Source organism: Myxine glutinosa, chromosome 2 (assembly GCF_964187855.1).
Source record: "Myxine glutinosa chromosome 2, kmMyxGlut1.1, whole genome shotgun sequence".
NCBI lineage: Eukaryota > Metazoa > Chordata > Myxini > Myxiniformes > Myxinidae > Myxine > Myxine glutinosa.
Window position 1 is genome coordinate 27,647,644 of NC_136262.1, and position 19,265 is coordinate 27,666,908.

Genomic DNA, 19,265 nt, shown 5'->3' on the forward strand with positions numbered 1-19,265 from the left:
ATATAGTTTACTTATTGACCTGTAGCAAATGTGCGATGCAATATGTTGGTGAAACAATGCAGAGATGTAATGTAAGAATGAATGCACACAGGAGCGGCATGAAAAACCCAGATAAAACTACTGGTTGTCCACTACTTATTCGTCCCTTTACTTATGGATATTGTAAAAATGTGGGCTTCAGTGTTCAGGTTATGGAAAAGAAAAGCGGACATGGCCGAAAAAAGAATGGGATGGAAGATAAAACGTTCACACAATTGCGTGAGTGTAGAGAACTTTTCTGGATTAAAGAATTAAGAACTGCTTACCCTTATGGATTAAATGAAAGAATTAATGACACGTATACACAACATAATGGACAAAACAAAATTGCCTCTATTTTTAACACCTTATCATGAGACTCTCAGAGACAAAGAGAGCATAACTATGGACGTAAATGTCCAATTACAGACACACCACAACAAATCGTAAATGAATGGTTAGATCTTAACAAATCAAATATCTGTACATTACTTAACAGCAGCAGAATAAAGATCAATACCTTAAAAAAAAGAAAACAACTAAAAGAAGTTTGGCAAATCGTGAACAGATTAATGGAAGAGGACGATCAAGAGGAATTCCCAATCCAACACATGGAAGCAATTCTGGACATGATTGATCATAAAATGTACAAAGAGAAACCTAAAAAAGTGAATCGTAGAAAAGACAATGATATTGTTGCGGTTTTGAGTTTTGTACAGTCAGTATAATAAAGGTTAAAATTCACCCTCATAGTTAGTCACATAACAACATGTAGCCTCGCGATAGTATAGTTATTTCTTCGTATTTGTGAGCTTAGTCCTTTTGCTATGTTAGTTCTATGTTGAGTAGAGTAAGGAGAATGGGTCCTACTTCTATTGACTATCCCGCCTCCCTAGCCTCATGCCCCTTTGCGCTTCCTTTGGTTCATTTTGTCGCGAATTAACACGAGGCCGGCTAGGAGGGTCGGGGCGGGACCGAATGAGGGCGGCAGAGGAGCTGACGGTAAGCGCGAGCCGCTAATCAGAGCTCAGAGGGTGTGGCGGCAGCACTGCGTCACAGGGCGTGGTTGGAAGGTTCGAGACGGTTCGAGAAGGTTCAGGGCGTATCCATATAAGCCGTTGCTCAAAGCCCCCAAGAGGACTGAGCACCAGCAGTTGAGTGGAGTTGAGTGGAGAGGAGTTGAGTTCCAGCAGTGCGGTGAGTTACAGAAGAGGTGAGAAGTTGAAGGAGCGTGGTGAGCCGAAGAGGACTTTGAGAGAAACGCGATCGGCGGAAAACGCGCATGAACCAGGATACGCACTAATATAAAGCAACACTCGATTTGAGCTTGAAGCCGAGCCGCGTACAGTGCATTGAGTTACGCGAGTGATAACGCGCTGTGTAACCGCCAGCCGCGCTGAGAGACGCGTATTTTCCTTTCTACCTCATCGGCTGCCTTTTGTTTGGGAGACGCACGACGAGGATCCTTCCACCGCCTGCTTGCCTTCTTCGCGGGACGTGCTGGGACCGTGGAGAGCCGGACGGGGCCGATCCTGGACGACCACGTCGGCGCGTTTGGCCGGAACATCAACCTGCCTGCAATTCCCTGTGTGAGTGTGATGGGCCCGAGTCTGGGAATTTGGAATAAGACTGACTAAGTGCTGCTCTGTGTGTCTGCCTACCGATCATTGTATATACGTGTGGGAATAATATATATATATTTTTTTGTATACAAGATCGAGGCTCGTGAAAGAGCTAACATTAATCACACAAAAAGTCAAACCGACACACAAAACACAAAAAATAAGGGGAGCGGCAGACAAGATGGGGAGAGAGGGAGAAGGACACAAACACAACATTTGAGAGCAGGGACATCGGGAGAAATGTGGGAGGCGGAGGGCTTTGGGGGAGTTGGGAGAGGTATAAAACACATGGACACTGCTAGAACTTCCAGAAAATAAGTCGGTATTTCAAAAAAGTGGATCTGGGGTGAATTAACGGGGGTAGAAAAGATCAAGGTTTTGGATGGGGAAAGATAAGAGATGGTGGTGAACAGCTGTTTTAAAGACCTGGAGGGAGGAGTGGGATTGAAGAGAGTGAGGGAGTTTGTTCCAGAGGTGGGAGAAAAGGAATGAAAGAGTGAAGGTGAGCAGAGAGTCTTGATTTTGTCAATTTAACCATTTAAGAGTGTTGCTGGCAGATCTTGTGCGACCTGGAGGAATATTTGGTGGACAGAGCACAGACAGAGCTGGGGGAGCTAGGCTGGAGAGGAGTCGGTAGAATACAGAGAGACCACCAACCTGCCTGCGGTGAGTGAGTGAAAGGCCCTTGGAGTTAGCTTCATCGCGGGAGATTCCAATGATTCTGAAAATCAGAGCCTTGCTTAAATAAATGCATATATACACTTATAAAATCACAAGATATGGTCAATTTTGTCAGGTTTCACTCCAGATTTGGAGATTATTTAGTTTACAGCATCCAATCCTCATATCTGAATCCAGATTTTGATGATAAATGCTTCAATTATGTAATGATAATCGATCGTGTTACCAAAGCAAGGCAAGTTTCAGGAGGCTGAAACAAAATGGCGGCTTAAGAACCCAACGAGGTGCAGTGGGCTGACCAAGATGGTGGGCCTCCATATTGGTAAGCCACCACAACGGATTTTTTTTTCGTATGAGCACCTCGTTAATCATCTTCAAAAAGGGTGTTATAACACATCCAAACACCCAGTTTTCATCATTGCAATCTATAGGAGGTCCAAGTGTATGCATGCAAAGTTTGGGGCCACTAGGTTTCATGGTTTTGGAGTTATGGAGGAAACAGATGGACAGACAGATGGACGGATGGATGGATAGACAGACGGACACTGCCTTTTATTATTTTACATTCAGCCCTCTGCATACATTAATACTGATGTGCAACTGTGCTCCTGATACCATACCTATGCATGTTCGGTCAGGAACTGAGAGCCAATATGCCGACTAAGATTGCCTATTCTTCGCAGAAGATGCCACAGGATCTTCAGCACCCACCAGCTAATGCTTGCAGATGGGTCCATAGCTTAACGTCCACCCGAGGGATGGTGCTCTCATTAATGTATCGGCCTACTGGTGGAACACCAATCCAACAGTTTATAGTTAGGTCGGCAATCCAACCCAGACCCAAATGGTGGTTGTACCCCCCAACGCAACTCAGGAGCCAAATCTTACCCATTCTTCCCTGCTGCCTGGATTTGTCAGGGCAGCACAGTCCCAGTCAGAGTGCCGATCAGTCCCCATGGACCGACCCTTTCCCTCTTGTCTCTTTCTTTTTCTCTTTCTCTCTCGATAACTCTGCCGTGGCCCTGACTTTGTGAAAGCAGGGTACATCATCCTGGATGTGGGGGATCTCTGGGTCGCTCCTGCTAGATTGATCGGCTGTCCCCGTGTCGCGGGCTTGTTCGAGAGAACTGTCCGGGGCTATCTAACAACAACAACAACAACAACAGCAACAAGAACAACAAGAACAACAACACAGCTCAAGGACAAATGCACTACCTAGTACCTGTGCTACCTTGTTATATGGTCAAGTAGTGAGAATATTAGGCTGTTATTTTTGAGGTTGTGGTTCCAAATCTGGCCGAAAGCATCACGATAAACAATTTGTATTCTCAGCTTTTGGGACCTGAAGTAGTCTCAGGTGAATTTATTGATGAAAAAAATCCGCTCAACTCATGTGTGACCTTCAGAAAGAGGGTTATCTTTCTGCTTCACCTGGTATGGTCTTCATGCGACCCCAATCCCAAACTTTTCATTTGACCTTTATAAATGCCCACCCAAGGTAATTTAGGATGGCCGATAAAATGCCGCTTTGCAAAATGCAGCACCAAGCAAAATTTCCCGAGAAGAAAAACAAAATTTACATTCTGCTGAAAGAAAGGTTGCAGAACAACAACTGCAACATATAGATTATACAAACAACCAATCCACATTGATAAATGCTCGTTGATCTGTTCCATCCATTATAACTAAAGCAACTAAGAATCCCATGAAGGGTCATGTGATACAGGGTATTGATTTATGAGCTGAAATAATAATAATAATGACAATAAAATTAACCCTTAACATACGATCTCAGCTGATTTTGTAAAAATGGACGTTTCTTCCGAATAAAAAAATTCAGAAAAAAACAACTTTTCTTCAGATAAAAACTTCAGAATCATCGAAAAAGAACAGAAAAAAAAACGAGACAAACTGGCTTTCAGGAAAAACTGACTTCTTTGATCCTTTTGGTAAGAAAGATCCCAAGGAATTTGTGGCAATAGAAACAAAACACTTTATGAGGCCTTGTTTTTTAATGTATGCAAACTTTTTTTAAGGGCTGCTGATTCTCCGTGAGATGTTGTCTGTTCAACATAGATTTGCTTTCAGGGAAGTCTTTCGCAGAAACGCGGTTCACCACAGCCAATACACATTGATAACCCATCTTAACTATCAGGAACAATCCCTGACTCCACATAGCCCTCTGTAATCACTTGCTGTTCCTCTGTGGTGTAGCCCCACCATTCCCGGATCCCTCAATGATGACTTGATATACTCCTCACTTTCATCCCACATGCTTGTTGTTAACCACTCACCCCAAACCCCTTTTCTTTAATTGTGGTGACTTCATCTGCCACTGCATCTGCTGCTTGGACACCCAAAATGTTACATCAACTCATGGAACTGTTGCCATGGCCTTGTCAGGTATCATACCTGAAGCAATCAGTAAATTTTCCAAGATGACTCTCATAGTGATTCCATGGAATCTGGTAATGAGTAGTGACAAATTTTCATGCTGACACCTCCAGCTCTTCTTCAGACCCAACTGCCCCCTCTGATCAAGTGCACATGAAGGCTGCTATCGATTTGGTGCTCGTGAAGAACTGCACAAGATATGCAGAGTCTGGCAAGTCGCACAGGCCAACTGGGAATGTCTCCAACAAAGTTATTGCACTCAAGGACTGGCTAAAATCACCTCTGCACCTGATACTAATTACTCTGGAGAATGCTTTCACATATCCTTGCACTCTCTCTGATGCACAGGTTCATTTCATCCTGCCTGCACTTATCCTGCTCGTCCTTTCGGCCTGGATACGTGGAAGCTAATGGTGAGGCAGTTGCTTCCAAGCAGCTTGCTTTCTCGACTTGGAAAGAAAACCCAACTCAGGAGGGCTTTACGTCACTCCATAAAGTACAAATAAATATGTCTGTCCTCAGGAAAGTGCATGTTCTCAAAAACCCTCAACTCTGATGGCCTCTCCTCTGCCAGTCATTTTAGCAGGCCCTTCATCCACAATGGTGCAAAGACAGATATGCACCGAACTAACAACTGGTCGGTCTGCTTCTTATAATCCACACAGTTACTCTCTACAAGGATTTTAAAGTAAGCTCATCGAGTTTTCATGCATAGTCGAGGATTGTGGAAGAGTGAGTAGTAGTACACTGAACGGATCAGGACGCAGCAAGACAAAAGGAACAGTTCAAAGAGGGGAAAACACCAACAACAGAGTTGAAGGCCAAGATGGAGGCAGACTTGGACAAACAATGGGTGGGAATGAGGGGCAGGAGAGAATGCTAGGGATGGATACAGAAGGAAACTCTCGGGACGGAAAACTGGAAATTTGGAAGGAGGAATTGGGATGGGGTTGGGGGGTAACGAGGGCAGAAAAGATCATAGTTTTGGATGAGGGACGATCTGCGATGGTGGTGAACAACTGTCTTGAATACCTGGACGGAAGAATGAGATTGAAGAGGATGTGGAAGTTTGTTCCACACGCAGGAAAAAGTGGAACGAATGAGCGGAGGTGAGCAGTAGTCCTGGATTTAGCTAGTTTCACCAGTTACTTCAGGAATCAACCTTTGGAAGAAGTTTTGACCCTTGAAATCTTGCTCCTTACCATAAACCATGACCTCTCCTTGGCACATATACATAATCTCTAAGCTCTCTGCTAAAGCCAGGTGCACACTGGGTTTTCTGTAACAATCAAGGTTCTTCCTTTGTTCTGCAGAACCTCTCACTTCATTTAAGTCATTTGGCTGAATGACAATGGAGTCCTGTTCTTCCTTATAGGTTGGCCTTTGGACTCGACCTCATGCTCTTGAAAGGTGTGGAGGTTAAGGCCTAAGAAATCATCAGCATCAACCGTCTATAAATAGTTTCACAAGGCCGAATGTTTTCTCACAGTAGACGAGTTTGTGTTTTTTTTTTAGTCTTTCTTTAATTTGGTCTTGCTCTTACCACCCCCTTTGCTTCCAGCCATCTGTCTCTCCTTGCTTCTGCAATCACCGAACAAGCAATCATCTAACAACTTCCTCATTGTCAACCTTCCACAGTCCAGGCTTCTTGTTCACCTGCATTTGTATATGTCTCTCCTCCTTCCCACCTGTGGAATTGCCTCACTATATCTGTCCGATGAGCTTCCGTCCTCCACAGTTTTCAGGTTGTAGCTCACTGCCATCTCATTTAGATTCATGATCTTTTATTATTTCTGCTAAACTCTGCCACAACCGCCTTTTCTAACAACCCATGTTTGTTTGCCAGTTGAATGCACAATTGTTACCTTCTGTCCTTTTCCATCTTTCAAAATCCATTCATCCAATCATTTCACGACTCTGTGAGCCTTGGCCTTGTAGAGGGTAGTTAAAGGATGACGTGGACCATTTTATTGTAGAATACGGAGAAATAAGAGTTGAATGAGAAATTTTGTGCAATGATTTTGCCTACCATGAGCAAGATGTCCAGTAAGTGGCATCATTGCTGCTCAAAGCATTCTGGGTAAAATCAATGTGTTCACCAACCTCGCTACGTGTGCTGTGGAACGGAGGTGTATCATGAAATTCCATGTGGAGGAGGACATCAAACAGGCTGAAACTCACAAAAGAGTGTCTGTCCAATTTTAAATGTTATACCGAGTTTGCGATTTGGAGAGCGATCTTGAGCACGCGTACGCACGACAAAACACTTTCACACAAGCAAACATTAAATGTGTTGAACAGCTAATTTTGAAGAATCGCTCGATTAGTAGATGACAAATTGCAGAAGAACCGAATGTCAGTAATGGAAGTATGGAAACAATCATTCACTTTGCCTTGAAATTCAATAAGGCTAATGCAAGGAAGTTAGCAAAGGACCTCACATATGATTGAAATAACTCATGTGGCCTTTGCAATAGAGCTCCTAGCGGAGGGACGTGGATGTTTCTTGAAGAAGTTTGTGACATGTGATGACACCAGGATTCATCATTTTATGCCAGAGTGAAAAGGAGCCAACATGGACCAGAGACATTATTGGTGCCCACATAAAATAACTAAATAAATTAAAAGTTTTGCTTTCAGCCCAAAAAAGTGTATGGTTCAACAGTACGGCCTTCAACGGTTGACTTCATTTGGATTTTATGAATACGGTAAAACGATCAATGCACAATACTACAATGATCTGTTATGTTGTGAATTGGAACAGGCAATATAAAATGAAGAACTAGTCATGTTGGTAAGTCTAGTGTCAATCTACGTTGGTGGACAGGAAGAACGAAAGATGGAATGAAAGGGACGTTGATCGAGGTACTAACCGCCATGGGAAGCAAGAAGAAACTGAAGATTCGGGCATTAACCCTTCATCCTCTCTTATGTTCCGATAAAGGGCACATTGATTGGACAGGTGTGTACACATATCAGGGGAATACCTAAAGTTTCATCAACTCCCCTGTACCTACTATAATTACTTGCTAAAATCGAAGAAGACGAAGTTTCAAGTGCGTTATTCTGTCTGTTTGTCTGTCCACCTGTTTGTCTGTCTGTTTGTATGTCAGTTGCCTACATGTCACAATTTTAAACTGATCTTTAAGAAACTTCACCAAGTAGTAGAATCGGTCATAAGGAAGGACCCTATTGATGTTGAGGTCAAAAGGTCAAAACGTCAACATAGGCCAAAAGTCAACCATTTTGTTAAATTTTTAAAATCCTACATTTTGATCTGATTGACTTGAAATTTGAAGAAGATTTACCTATTTGGTCATTTAATTCAACCACCAATTATTTTTGAGATCGACATAAGCCAAAAGGTCAAAATAGGCCAAAGGTCAACAATTTAAGGTGTAATTTCGAAAATCCTCAATTTTAATCTGATTGACTTGAAATTTTAAGGGGATTTGCATATCAGGTCACTGAATTGAACCACCAATTATTTTTGAGGTCAACATAGGCCAAAGGTCAACAAATTTATTTTAGGGATTTCGCAGGTATCGTGCTATTGCTATGGACAGATCAGTCCAAGTCAACCCTAATCGACTCGTATTGCAAAAAGGATCTTCAACAACAATGAACCGAACTCTCTCTGAAATCACAAATAATTTCCATAAAGGCATTTTAAATCTTTGGCAAATCATACCTCATCATTAAATCAAATACAGCAGGAGAATAAAATAATCTACATGTAATCTACATATAATGAAGGGTAGAAAAGCGGGAGGGCCGACGGGAGTTGTGGGAGATATGTTGAAGGCAGCAGGAAGTTGGGGTGTGAAGAGAATGACAGAGATCTGTAATCTGGTGATGAAAGAAGGCCGCATTCCAGTGGCTTGGGAACTGAGTACCGTCGTCCCTCTATACAAGGCGAAAGGTGACCCTCTGGAGTGTGGCTCGTACCGAGCGATAAAGTTATTGGAGCATGGAATTAAGGTATTGGAAAGGGTGTTGGAGAGGAGGATAAGGAAGAAAGTGAAGATCGACGAAATGCAGTTTGGATTCATGCCAGGAAGAGGAACGACAGATGCGCTTTTCATTGTGAGGCAGTTGCAGGAGAAGTACATGGAGAAGAGGAAGAAGTTGTTTCTTGGGTTTGTTGATCTGGAGAAAGCATTCAATAGGGTACCACGCAAAGTATTGACATGGGCATTGAGGAAGTTAGGAGTGGAGGAATGGTTGATCAGAGTAGTGATGGCAATGTACAAAAGAGCGCGCACAGCTGTAAGGACGAAGGACGGAAACAGTGGTGAGTTTGAGGTGAAGGTGGGAGTGCATCAGGGGTCGGTACTAAGTCCACTACTATTTGTAGCTGTGATGGAGGTGCTGGCTCAGAACGTAAAGGAGGGTTTACCGTGGGAGTTGTTGTATGCAGATGATCTGGTGTTGATTGCGGAAAGTATGGATGGACTGAAGGAAAAGATGAACACGTGGAAGGAATGTATGGAGACAAAAGGTCTGAAGGTGAATATCGGAAAGACGAAGGTGATGGCAAGGGGTAAAGCATGTGGTGAGGTGGAAAGAACTGGGAAGTGGCCCTGTGCTGTGTGTAGGAAGGGTGGCGGAGTGAACTCCATTCAATGTACAATGTGCACTGAGTGGGTTCATCAAAAATGTAGTGGTCTGAGAGGGTCATTAACCAGTGTGGCAGCTACATTCAAATGTAAGGTGTGCACAGAGGGAGCTGCAGATGGAGGAAATGTTGAGTTGGATCTTGGAGACGGCGTGAAGCTGGAAGGTGTGAAAACATTTTGCTACCTCGGAGACATGCTGAATGGAGAAGGTGGATCAGACTCGGCAACAGTTGCTGGAGTGAGATGTGCATGGAAGAAGTTTCGGGAACTGAGTGGCGTGCTGATGATGAGGGGAGTGTCGTTGAAGCTGAAGGGAAAGGTGTATGCTGCATGTGTGAGAAGTGTTATGATTTATGGGAGCGAGACATGGGTAATGAACGTAGAGCAGCAACGAAGGTTGGAAAGGGTGGAAATGTGAATGGTTCGACGGATGTGCGGAGTATCGTTGAGAGAGAGGAAGACAAATGATGAATTGCGAAATATGATGGGAATAGAGCCTGTGATTGATGCTGTGAAGAGGAACAGGTTGAGATGGTTTGGTCATGTGTTGAGGAAGGATGAAAGTGACTGGTTGAGAAGAGTGGTGGAAATGAATGTAGAAGGAAGCAGAGGATGGGGAAGACCGAGAAAGACTTGGCTAAAGATGGTGGAAGAAGAAATGCGGGCAACGGGGTTAACAAGGAGAGATGCAGAAAATAGGGCAAAATGGAGAAGATTGTCATGGGGACCGCAAGGCTAACCCCCGCTCTAGCAGGGGAAATGGCCTTTAAAATGCATGTTGTTGTTGTAATCTACATATAAATCTACAAATAATCAACATATAAAAGCCCTATTATATTTATTTCTCTGTCACAGAGGAAGTGACGTCACATTCAGGAAGTGACATCACTTAGGGTTAGGGTTAGGGTTGTTGGGGTTAGGGATCCCATAAAAAAAATCAGGATCCCATAAAAATCCCATAAAATCCCATAGGATCCCATAAAAATCCCATAGGATCCCATAGGATCCCATAAAAATAGATTAAGTAACAAGAAGCAGTCAATAAAATAATCTACATGTTGGTTAAATTTCGCATATAAAAGCCCTACTAGTACACGACTTCAAAGCCGCAATGAGCCGGCGAAGCCAAAGCCTCTTGCCACTATTTTACCCATCACGATGACATCAGTAGGTTAAGTAGTTGATAGTAGGTCGGTGTAGGTACCGTACCTGCTAAGACTTGGTAAAAGAGAAGAGCAGACAGTCCCCCCCAATACCTACATACAATAAATGTCACAAGAAGCTTAAGGAAGTAACTATACGATGTGCTAGCTTAAGGCCTATTTTAAGAATTTTTAACTGGGCTTAACATACGTTTTCACTGTATGTGTGTCGTCTTCTAACTTCAGTCGCTGTCAGGGCTTGTTCTCTCCGGGCACTGCGGCTTCCTCCACCAAAAGAAGTTAGCTTGCAGTAAGATCAGTGCCGACAGATCAGACGATAGCGCCGTTTCAACGGCAATGTGTGACTGTCGACGTCGTTAATCAAACCGAGCTTTCTTTCTTTGTGTAAACCGCTTATACCGTATTTCTGGCCGTGAAAAACTATCCCCGACGGCCACGAGATTTCTAAAAAATAATTCTTCGTCAATTTTAGAATATTTGATGCCGTTTTCACCCTCCGAAACGCGTAATAAGCTTTTTAAAAATATTTTTTCAAATGCTCGAAGCTCATTGGTTCCGGTGTTTGGTGACGATTTTCGTTGAAGATAACGAGGTTGGTCTTAACGTATTTTAATTACAAATTAGAGGTGCATTAGATTGTGAATCAAAGAACGACGGGTGAAACAAACTCCTATTGAACTTTTTCGCAATTGTTTTATGCAAACTTCCGCATCCGGTCGATGGCGGCCTCCATTGCGTGATTTGGTTTTAGAAATATTTTTTCAAATGCTCGAATCTCATTGGTTCCGGTGTTTGGTGATGCTTTTCGTTGAAGATAACCAGCCCCGTGCGGGCCGAGGTTGGTCTTAAAATATTTTAATAATAAATTAGAGGTGCATAGGAATGTGAATCAAACAAATACGGGTGAAAGAAACTCCTATTGAACGTTTTCAATTTGTTATGCAAACTTCCGCATCCGCAAGATGGCGGCCTCCATTGCGCTTTGGAATTCTCAAGACAAGGCATAATCTGGTTTTCGACATAATACGTACGCGTTTGTTGATAACACCGGCTTCGCCGGCTATTATATTTATTTCTCTGTCACGGAGGAAGTGACATCACATTCAGGAAGTGACGTCACGTTCGTCACTGAAAGGGAGCACACGCAATATCAGTGTTAGCGTCATTTGCCATTTTGTTTCCAATCGGAAAGGTGAATTCATGCCGTCCAACACTTTTACTAAACGCATCTAAATTTGGTTTGATTGCTTGACCATGCTAGTTGTTTTCACAACTATTTTGCTGGAGGTGCGACAGTAGTAATTTTTACATATAAGTTAAAATATATATATGTAAATAATAGTACAAAAAATGCTTGTAATTTTAAGGTTTTTTTTCAATCAACATCATTTATAAAACAACTGATCAAATCTGATAAAGCATGACTTGCGAATGTATAAATGTTTTATTTGCCATTTGAAATTGTGTTTTCACTTTGAAAATAAACATATTTCTAAAATAACACCAACCAACAAGTCATTTTAATCAGATATAATTACAGGTAGGCTGGATAGATAGCTCTTGGGAAGCTGACTCTAAATCTGTTTTTGTTTCCCTCCAGCACATAGAAATGTTCGTGATATAGGTTATTGCCTCATAAGGCAATAACCTTTCACATTTGTGAAATGTGAAAATTTCACATTTCACAAGTCCGATCACGAAAACTAGATGTGGTAGAATGAATGAATGAATGATCGTTTTAAGGCCATTTTCCCCGCTAGAGCGGGGGTTAGCCTTGCGGGCCCCATGACAATCATGGTTCCCTGTTTGAGGCAATGTTTTTATGGCCGGATGCCCTTCCTGACGCCAACCCTTGGTCGCCTCTTACGATGCGCAAGGATACGGTGTACCTATTCTAAATTGGGGTACACACCGTGATCATTCATCCCAGCAAGCTGGTACTCAATTTGCCGACCTCGGAAAGATGACAGGCTGAGCTCAACCCCCCTGGCGTTAATTCAGCGATCGACTGGGATTCGAACCCAAGATCGTAAGATCCCAAGCCTGCACCCTAACCGCTAAGCCAACCCCAGTGCTAGAGGAAAACCAAAAAATAGATTTGGAATGAGTGTGCAAAAGTGGTCTAGAAAAGTATGTTCACAGCTTTGAGGAGAGAAACAAGTTCGATTTTGTCGACCAATGTAAAAATTAACTTGCAAATTGTGAAGTATGACCAGCAAGTCCAATGCCTGACTTAAATGCTCAATGCCTAATGTGAATTATTAATTTTCAATTTCTCTATTTTTTTAGGAAAAGTTTGACATTCATATTGACCAATCATCTTTAATTCGCTTTCCTATGAACGTTAAGCCATCTGGTCACCGATCAACCTCTCAAATAAAGATTCAAAACTATTGTTTTGTGCACTCCACAAGTTGTGCACATCATTCTTCCGAAAATGATGCAATGATTTTATATCTCTTTTCAGAGGCATGTTTAAGGCCCTGATTATTAAATCCATCTTTTGACACCACCATGAGAAGGCATTCCTTGTTGTCTGGACAAATGCAGCATCGAGGCAGAGGTTAGTTTGAGTCAGTTAAAGTGATTTTAGTTTATAATACAACATGCATAATGCACTGCACCGAGCGCAATTAAGTAACAAGAAGCAGTCAACCTCGGTCAAATTACATTCTCGGCGAGACCACAAAACGGCTCAACTACTGCAAAATCCAATGCTCTCCACCTGGAAACCCTTTTTAAAGCCCCAGTAATTAGAGCCGTGTTACGAGAGATTAATATTGATCACAAAAGAGCAATCTTTGGAATATAACCGCAGGCAAACAATTTAACCAATATTCACTTTTATACACTCTTTGAAACGAACATGGCAAAGTTTGGAATATATATATATATATATATATATATATATATATATATATATATATATATATATATATATATATATATATATATATATATATATATGTATGTATATATACAGTCACGTGAAAAAGTAAGTACACCCCATGTAAAGTTTTGACTTTTTCAACATATTTCAACATACAGCTATTTGATCTTCATTTCAACAATATTGATAGATAAAGGTGATATAATATAACAAATATCATGAAACATTTACAATTTATAGTCCATTGTATAATTTAAATAAACATAAATGCAAATTTCGCATGTGGAAAAAGTAAGTACACCCCCACTTTTATCACTACTTCAAATACCTAAAATTAGAATCAGGTGCACCAGCTCAGGTGCAAATGATTAGAACATCGTTAGAGAGGATCTTGGAGGAACCTGTCTTATTTAAACCTCAGACATTTAGTTTGGTTTGCTCTTTGTTGTTGAATTGTGTGGCGTCACCATGCCTACATCAAAAGAGCTCTCTGAGGCCTTCAGAAAGAAGGTTATAGATGCCTACGAGTCTGGGAAGGGATTTAAAAAGATCTCCAAACAATTTGAAATCAATCATTCGACTGTCCGGAATAGAAGATCATCTACAAGTGGAGAAGATTCCAAACAACTGCCAATTTGTTCAGGCCAGGCCGCCCCAGCAAGTTCAGCCCGAGAGCAGACCGCAAGATGCTGAAAGAAGTCTCTAAGAACCCCAGAATGTCATCACGGGACCTACAGGTAGCTCTTGCCACTGTTGATGTCAAAGTGCACGAGTCTACCATTAGAAAGAGGCTGCACAAATTTGATCTACATGGGAGGTGTGCCAGGAGGAAACCTTTGTTGTCCAGAAAGAACATCAGGGCAAGACTAAAGTTTGCCAATGAACACCTAGGCAAAGACCAGCACTTCTGGAACAATGTGCTCTGGACAGATGAGTCAAAGGTAGAGCTATTTGGCCACAGTACCAGAAGACATGTTTTGCGAAAACCAAAGACAGCATTTGACCACAAGAACCTGATACCAACTGTAAAGCATGGTGGTGGAAATATTATGGTTTGGGGCAGCTTTGCTGCATCGGGGCCTGGGCAGCTCACCATCATAGAATCCACTATGAATTCTTCATTGTACCAGAGGGTGCTTAAGGATAATGTGAGGCCATCTGTCGGAAAGTTGAAGCTCAACCGAAGGTCGACCTTGCAACATGACAATGACCCTAAACATCTATCTATAATTCCAGTAATCTCTGTATGTGTGTTTGTTTGTTTGTTTGTCTGTGACCGCTGTTTCTCGACAACCACGGGTCCGATATACTTTAAACTTGCCAGGTATATTGCTGGGGACCCGAGGATGTGCCTTTTCAAGGTTTCATATTAATCGGAGAAGTAGTTACCGAGCTATGTCCAAAAAACGATTCAACCAATCAGAGAGCAGCGAGCTATCGCGTGTGCCGAACGTGGCGAACAGACTCTGCCTCGGACGGCACATTTGAGAGCGTATTCATTTATTTCACGTTGGAAAACTATGTTGCCGTTAAACTATGTTTTAAAACGAATTAAAACTACTATCTATAATTCCACGGGTCCGATAAAAAACACCGTACTCGCAAGCCGTTCGCTTTGGACCAAACCATTTCATGTAAATAGAGGGGGGGGGGGGGGGGGGTTGTCACCGTACTCGCAAGCCGTTCGCTTTGGACCAAACCATTTCATGTAAATAGAGGGGGGGGGGGTTGTCACCGTACTCGCAAGCCGTTCGCTTTGGACCAAACCATTTCATGTAAATAGAGGGGGGGGATTGTCACCGTACTCGCAAGCCGTTCGCTTTGGACCAAACCATTTCATGTAAATAGAGGGGGGGGGGGATATAATTTTAGATATATATATAGTACGGGCATGCCCTAGTACTAGTAAATCCACCAAGGAATGGCTGAAAAGAAAGAAATGGAGGGTTCTGGAATGGCCAAGTCAAAGCCCGGATCTAAATCCCATCGAGATGTTGTGGGGGGATTTGAAACGAGCTGTGCATGCAAGAAACCCCTCAAACATCGCACAGCTGAAAGAATTCTGCATGGAGGAGTGGGCAAAAATTTCTCCCAGTCAATGTCAGAGACTGGTAGACAGTTATAAGAAACGCCTACTTGAGGTTGTTTCTGCCAAAGGGGGCAATACCACCAATTAGAGCCAAGGGTGTACTTACTTTTTCCACATGCGAAATTTGCATTTATGTTGATTTAAATTATACAATGGACTACAAAATTTAAATGTTTCATGATATTTGTTATATTATATCACCTTTATCTATCAATATTGTTGAAATGAAGATCAAATAGCTGTATGTTGAAATATGTTGAAAAAGTCAAAACTTTACATGGGGTGTACTTACTTTTTCACGTGACTGTATATATATATATATATATATATATATTCAATTACTGGTGAGATCTGTGATTGGTCTTGTTATTCATATATAAAGTTTGGTTTTGGCTTTACAGTTAAGGTGGCTGCCTTAAGATCATGGGGCCTTGATTTTGAGCCCCTATCGTGCCATTAAAATAACACCAGGTGGGTTTACTCAACCGGAAATGGAAGCCAAACAGTTCAATCCTGGTTTCATCAGACCACAGAATCTTGTTTCTCACAGTCTGAGAGTCCTTTAGGTGCTTTTTTGCAACTCCAAGTGGGCTTTCATGTGTCTTTCACTGAGGAGAAGCTTCCTTCTGGCCACTCTGCCATAAAGCCCAGATCGGTGGAGTGTTGCAGTGATGGTTGTCCTTCTGGAAGTTTCTCCCATCTCCACACAGGATCTCTGGAGCTCAGCCAGAGTGACCATCGGGTTCTTGGTCACCTCTCCTACCAAGGCCGTTCTCCCCCGATTGCTCAGTTTGGCCGGGCGGCCAGCTCTAGGAAGAGTCCTGGTTGTTCCAAACTTCTTCCATTTAAGAATTATGGAGGCCACTGTGCTCTTGGGAATCTTCAATGTAGCAGAAATTTTTTTGTTGGCTTCCCCAGATCTGTGCCTCGACACAATCCTGTCTCTGAGCTCTGCAGGCAGTTCCTTGACCTCATGGCTTGGTTTTTGCTCTGATAGGCATTGTCAGCTGTGAGATCTTATATAGACAGGTGTGTGCCTTTCCAAATCATGTCCAATCAATTGAATTAACCACAGGTGGACTCCATTCAAGGTGTAGAAACATCTCAAAGATGATCAAGAGAAATGGGAGGCACCTGAGCTGAATTTAAAGTGTCATAGCAAAGGGTCTGAATACTTATGTCAATGTGATATTTCAGTTTTTTTCTTTTTAATAAATTTTCAAAACTTTCTAAAATCCTGATTTCTCTTTGTCATTATGGGGTATTGAGTGGAGATTGATGAGGGAAAAAATGAATTTAAACGATTTCAGCATAAGGCTGCAACATAACAAAATGTGAAAAAAGTGAAGGGGTCTGAATACTTTCTGAATGCACTGTATATATATACAGTATATTAATACCCTGCGCTCGCGAAGTGAAAAGCCGGGTTAAGCGATTGGTTGTCTTGTGTCGTACATATGTGTTTGCATTTAAAAAATTAATTTTGTCGGTAAACGTTCGTGTGATTGACAAGACATTTTCACCATAGTATGTGTACTTCTGCAGATTTTTTTGGTGATAATTATGACGTCATAGGTCACATGGTAGGGCGCCATATTGGAAAAGCCGAAAAATTTTGGACCTCTATATCTCCGAAACCGTTCCATGGAAAAAATTTAACGTGGCTCATTGTTAATAATTCCGCATGGGGAATAAGTGTTGCTAACGATGATGTCATAATTCGACAAGTACAATGCTTAGTCCAATCAGTTTGAAATTCCTTGAGCATGATCGATGCAACTATTATATTGAAGAATGTAAATTTATGACGTTGTCGGTCACGTGATCTGGCAGCCATATTGGATCAAATTTTTTAAAAAAAGAAAAACACAGAAGGGTTGGCTCGCACCAAGTCGACTGCGCAGTGCACGTATTCTATGAATACCATTTAGTTGTGTCAAAGTCTTAGGCTACCTTAAAAATAAACGTTTTTATTGTCACAATGGCAAATGTTGATAAATAAAAGGTTATCTCATGATCATGTGTTTTTTTTAGAAACAAAATGAATTGTATTTTACAATATTAATGATTGAAATTTTAATATCTTGTGTGAGACAACTTTTTCATGCGAAAATGCAGATATCCGTTTTGGAATGTGTTCTTTCAATTTCTGAAGAAATTCCATTGGGATATTGTCCCATGCATTCTGGAATGTTTCTCATAATTTGTCTTTTGATTTTGGTTGGCTTCTAATAATCCCAGACGGCTTCTATGATGTTAAAGTCATGACTTTGAGTGGACCATTCTAATAATTGTAATTCCTGACTGTACTTTTCTTTGGAAATATGTTTTAACGACATTTGAAGTGTGATTGGAGTCGTTGCCGTGCTGGAAAACAAAGTTGTCGTTAATTAGCCTCCTTCTGACCAGGATACCATGATGGATTAGGATCTGCTTGCACTTGTCAGCATTCATTATTCCTTCAACACTTACCAATTCACCAATGCCAGCAGCAGATATACATCCCCAAACCTGAACCAAGCCTCCACCATGCTTTACAATAGCCTGCAGACACATATCATTATCCTTCTCACCAACCATCCTTCTGACATCCGGCCTTCTATTTGTTCAAAAATTTAAAACTTTGACTCATCACTCCAAAGTACATTTGCCCACTGACTAGCATTGCATCTCTGATGTTCTTGGGCATATTTAAGTCTCTTGGCTTTGTTATCTTTACGCATAAAAGGATTTTTGACAGCAACCCACCATGGACACCACCCAAGAGACCTTCTGACAACAGATGAATCCACATGAACCCCTGATTTTGATGCCAGTTTTTTTTTTGTATACAGAATCGAGACTCGTGTAAGAACTAACACATTGAACATGAAAACATGCTCAGACACATAAAACATACAATGAAGGGAGACAAGAGGGGGAGGGAGACGGAAGCAGACAAGCACAACAACAGTAGAGAACAAGAAAAAGAGCAATCAGAGATTGCAAACCCTCGCCAGGATGTATTTTCCATGGTTTTTAAAGGCTTTTGTGTTAAAACAAATATGATGGCCGAACCACGTGACCGATGACGTCATCATTTTTTTTTCTAAACTAATTTATTCCTAGATTATGCTCAGGAAATTTCATCTTGATCGGATGAAGTTTTATACTTGTCGAATTATGACGTCATAAGGGAGGCACCTATGACATCATCATTAACATATTTTATTCCCCATGGAGAGTTCTTTACAATGAGCCATGTCTCCATTTTTTCTATTCAGCCCTTTCGGAGATATAGAAGTGCAACATTTTTCGGTTTTTCCAAGATGGCGGCCGAACAACGTGACTGATGACGTCATCATTGTTTTTTTTCTCCACCAGTTTATGCTGACATGGCGCTCAAGAAATTTCATCTTGATTGGATGAAGTTTTGTACTTGTTGAATTATGACGTCATAATGGAGGCACCTATGACATCATCATTAACATATTTTATTTCGCATGTAGAGTTCTTTACAATGAGCCATGTCTCATTTTTTTCTATTCAGCGCTTTTGGAGAGATAGAGGTGCAAATGTTTTTGTTTTTTTCCAAGATGGCACCCGAACCACGTGATCTATGACGTCATAATTATCATTAAAAATTCTGCAGGTGGAGTTGCACCTATGGTAAAAAATTTCCTGTCAATCGGACCAAGGGTTGCAGAGAAAATCATATTTATTCTGCGCGGACAAACAGACAGACAGACAGACAGACACCACAAACAAATGGACTCAAATGCAATACCCTCTCCTCTGGCGAGGGTAACA

General features: G+C 41.7%; 1 protein-coding gene across 3 annotated transcripts in view; it reads right to left on the reverse strand.

Annotated features, from left to right (window-relative positions):
- The window catches only part of LOC137421956 (WD repeat-containing protein 7-like), a 523,854-nt gene that overhangs the window by 132,815 nt on the left and 371,774 nt on the right, over window positions 1–19,265 (reverse strand). The window lies entirely within an intron of this gene.